The following is a 4,604-nucleotide window of genomic DNA, read 5'->3' as shown; positions in this document are numbered from 1 at the left end:
TATTCCAAGTTATTACCGTCCCCATTTGGAAGGTGCTCAGTCATGCCTGACCTTCTGTAACCCTTTGGACTGTAGCCCACCAGGCTCCTCTGTCCATGGGATTTTTCAGGCAAGAATATAGAAGTGGGTTGCCATTTCCTCCTCCAGAGGCTCTTCCTGGCCCAGGGATGGAACCTGTGTCTCCTGCGTTGCAGGCGGATTCTTTACCCTCTGAGCCACAAGGGAAGCCCAAGTTTAGTATTCTCTGGCCCAAGAAAATATAGGAACTTAGTGCCTGGACAGGGACTTGAACCCTGGGCCCTCAGATTAAAAGTCTGATGCTCTACCAACTGAGCTACCCAGGCTCTAACAATGTGAAGGTGTCTCATTTTTCTTTTCTTTGTGGCACTTGCCATTTTCAGTGATCATTTGTTTGTGAATTGATTGGTTCTCCCATTAGATTTTGTTCATGGAAACAAAAATCTTGTCTGCCTTATTCCTTAAGGATCTGTAATCCTGATTCTCAGAACAGAGTTTATGTTCTCAATAAACATTCATCAAATGAAAGAACTGGAGTTCAGATTGCTACCAGTGTAGTGACTCTTTATCTAGATATTTGACCTCATGCATAATATCTACACCTCCTTGCTGTTTGATATACATGCCAAACGTTAATGCTGATTATCTTTGGGAGATGGGATTACAAGGGATTTATTTTTTCATTTTGTCCATCTATATTAATTTTAAAATAATGAGCATGGATATTTTGTAATTTATATAACTTTAAAATTAAATAATAATTGTGAATGATTTAACACAGATTCATAGTGGGTATTTAATAAATAGCCAATCTTATTATTACTAAGGTTTTCAAAAAGCTTGAAAGGGCCTTCTTCCTCTGTGACACTGGGCTGCTGACTCCTATCCCAATCTGAGGTTCGGGACTCTGTCACTGCCAGACCCCAGCTGGAATGACCAGCCCACCTCTCCAGCCAGTTTCAGAAAATAGAATAAAAGTGAGCTGAGGGGCTTTCTCTTTTAGACCAGCTCCTTCTCACCCTTTGGAACCCACGTTCGCCTCCAGATTCTGGTGGATGAGCTTTCAACATTGCTTAGTATGCACCCCACATCCTGCAGGGTGCAGAGAATATTAATATGGCAAATTCCATTGTTTATTTCCCTCCCAAATCATTTTCAGTGGTGAGGAAAGAGATCGTGCCCAGCTGCTGGAATGTAATCAGGAGCAGATCTGCACAGCCCTGGGAGATGGAGCTGATACAAAGCTGTGATTCTTCAGCTAGTGAATTTCCAGCACGAGGGCTTGCCCACCCCTCTCCATCGTGGTGGATGGACCAAATGCTTATTATTTGTAGGCTGGGGGAGGGGAGTGGGACACCCCTGGCACAGAGCCATGCGCAGCTTGGTGGCTGATGATGCAGGAGGCAGGGGAACCGGGGTGAGTCCTCATTTTTCATCAGGAATCCTATGGCTTTTGTTGTCATCAGGCTATCTGTCAGGGTAGCCGGCTCTAGCCGGGGCTTCTGGGTCCTAATGACCTGCTTTCTATTTGGCCCCCACAGACTGTCCATGATTATGTCTTTGAAGGTTAGCTTGAAATAATTTGAAAGCCATTGTTGTTCCCAGAGAGCAAAGGAGAAATACAGTCTCTCAGAGCAGGTTTAGGATTCTGTGGCTTTCTCAAAGGGCTTCCCAGATGGCGCAGCGGTAAAATGAATCTGCCTGCCAATGCAAGACACACAGGTTCGATCCCTGCGTCAGGAACATCCCCTGGAGTAGGAAATGGCAACCCATTCCAGTATTCTTGCTTGGAGAAATCTATGAACAGAGGAGCCTGGCTTGGTTTTCTCAAAAATGGTGACACACAGGCTATCCCGTCCATCGCAGCGAGTGTCACAAGAGCACTAGGGTCACATTCTCTGAGTTCAAAGCCTGATTACCTGTGTGTCCAAGGGCAAATTTCTGCGTTTTCACTGATGCATCTGTAAAACAGGGCTGGGACTCTGCCTCATTTTTGAGAAATTCAGGAACCTTCAATTTGAACGATTCCATTACTGCTATGTGGATTCTCAATCTAAAACTGATGTCATTATAAAAATCCCAGAGGACAGGCCAGCAGGCATAATCTGGCATTATAGGGCCACCACCCCTGCCTGTACTAGTATATTCAGCCAGGGGTAGATTCCAGGGCAGACCCACAGTCCAAAGTATTGTTTTGGGGCAAGGTGAGTCATTTTAGTCGTGTCCAACTCTTTGAGACCCTATGGACTGTAGCCTGCCAGGCTCCTCTGTCCATGGGGATGCTCTGGAGTGGACTGCCATTCCCTGCTTCAGGGGATCTTCCCCACCCAGGGATCGAACCTGTGTCTCTTATGTCTCCTGCATTGGCAAGCAGGGTCTTTACCACTAGTACCATCTGGTATTGCTTTAATCATCTAAAATAAAGCCTGGAAAAGGAGAGATCTACCTACCACAGGTATCTATCTATTCATGGAGACCAGAGCAGTGGGGGAGATTCTAAGGATGAGTTCTAGATTCTATCTTACAGCAACCTCATCTCATTCATTCACTCATCCAGCAAATGAAGCAATTTTTAAGAGGCTGCTGCTGTAGAGTCCATCCTACAAAGCGGCGAGCGTCGTGTGTAAGCACGGGAGCACTATGGTCACGTTCTCTGAGTTCAAAGCCTGATTAGCTGTGTGTCCAAGGGCAAATCTCTTGTGTTTTCACTGATGCATCTGTAAAACAGGGCTGGGACTCTGCTCACAGGGTTTTGTGAAGAGAAAAGAAGGCAGTCTATGTTCAGTGTTTAGCATATCTGGCACTTCCTAAATACTCCATAAAAAGTGAAAGACTTTTCACTCTTCTGTCCATGGGATTTTCCAGGCAGGAATACTGGAGTGGGTTGCCATTTCTTTCTCCAGGGGATCTTCCTGACCCAGGAATCAAACCTGGGTCTCCCACATTGCAAGCAGATGCTTTACCATCTGAGCCACCAAGGAATCCCAAATACTCCATAAATGACAGCTATTATCATTATTTCTACAGAAGACAAAGAAGTTAAAGTCTTGGTCCCTGACTTTGAGATGCCTGTATGAATGGGCACAGCTGGCAGCATGGCACAGGTGACCAGTCAGGTTACCGTATTCTGGGCTAAATGAGCTTTCCTTGTCACCTTGACATTAAAGTCACAGCAGTGGAGGCTGCTGCTGGTAGTGACCTGGCCTTGAACCGGATCTGGTGGCTCACCCCTCTGTTCTCATGGGCATTCACTCCCCATACATCTTGTAATGTTTCCCTTCTGCCACTTCCTACACTTTTCCCCCTTGAAACCTCCTCCTTTTCTTTCTTAAAACAAAGTAAAAATGTATCACCTGAAACAAAGGTTGAAAAATAGTCCAATCACTGTGGTTCAAAAACAAATTTCTTTTTGGTGGCACTTCTTGGTGAGTGGTTCCCTTCATGACCACGGGGCCTTCTTGGAGCAGAGATAAATGAGCCAATTCGGCTCTCATTTTGTGTTTGCGCCAAAGTATGTAGGAAATCCCGAATTATAATTTGTTTGTGTGATTATTAAGTCATCTAAACATAAAATCCTTACAAACCATGGCATTGAAGAGAAATTATTAACCAACCCATTATGTTTAATGTGCAGCTCTTTAAAAGAAAAAAAAAAGGCCAGCTAGGACTTCTCCGGTTGTCCAGTGGCTAAGACTCTGAGCTCCCAATGCAGCGGGCCTGTGTTTGACCCCTGGTGAGGAACCTAGATCTCACATGCTGCAGCTAAAAGTTGGAGCAGCTAGATAAATAAATAATAAAATAAACAATTAAAAAATTTTAAAAAGCAGCTAATAATTCATCTGAGGGGCCAGTGAAAGTGCTGATATCAATAATAGCTAGTGTTTACTGAGGACCTTCCCTGTGCCAATCACTCTTCTAAATATTATGTATATATGAAACCGACTTCATCCTCACATCTGCCCTATGAGATAAGTGCTATTATTATCCTTTTTACAGATGAAGAAATTGAGTCACAGAGAGGTCAAGAAGCTTGCCCTGTTGTCACACAATCAAAACAGAGTAGGAACAGGATTCAAACCCAGGCAGATTGGTTCCAGAGTTCATGCTCTTAGCCTCCCAGTTACTCATTCATCACATGTTTGTTGAGAACCCCCCTGGTGCCAGGTACTGTGCTGGGTCCAGAGGGTTCAAATGAAAACAGGATATAGCGCTTTCCTTTTAAGGGCTGAATCTGGCTTGAGAGTTAAACACATAAACAAACAGAGCTTAGATTTGAACCCAACCATTCTGGATCCAGAGAGGGGTACTAAATGATGAGTAGGAATTTGCCTATCAGATAGAAAGGAATGAATGGGAAGGCTTTTCCTGGAAAACTGAGAGAAGCCAGACCAGAAAAGGTTACCTCCAGATTGCTTTGTGCTGGCTTCCTTTCTTCCATCAAATCTTAGGGCGACTTCCCATTCCTAAACACACACCATGATCCACTCAGGGATAAAACCAAAACCACCCAAAAGAGATATATCAAACCACATTAGCTTTTTGAGCCAGTCCTTACCTGACCTGAGCACAACAGTATCCTTGAGGCT

The 4,604-nt window shown here is 44.4% G+C and overlaps 1 non-coding gene across 1 annotated transcript; it reads right to left on the bottom strand.

Annotated features, from left to right (window-relative positions):
* Positions 1–271: 271 nt before the first annotated feature.
* TRNAK-UUU (transfer RNA lysine (anticodon UUU)) lies at positions 272–344 on the bottom strand. The gene has a single exon. It is a non-coding gene; the product is annotated as a tRNA-Lys (tRNA).
* Positions 345–4,604: the final 4,260 nt, after the last annotated feature.

Source organism: Dama dama, chromosome 20, assembly GCF_033118175.1.
Source record: "Dama dama isolate Ldn47 chromosome 20, ASM3311817v1, whole genome shotgun sequence".
In the NCBI taxonomy this organism is placed as follows: domain Eukaryota; kingdom Metazoa; phylum Chordata; class Mammalia; order Artiodactyla; family Cervidae; genus Dama; species Dama dama.
This window is presented reverse-complemented; position numbering and strand designations above follow the sequence as displayed.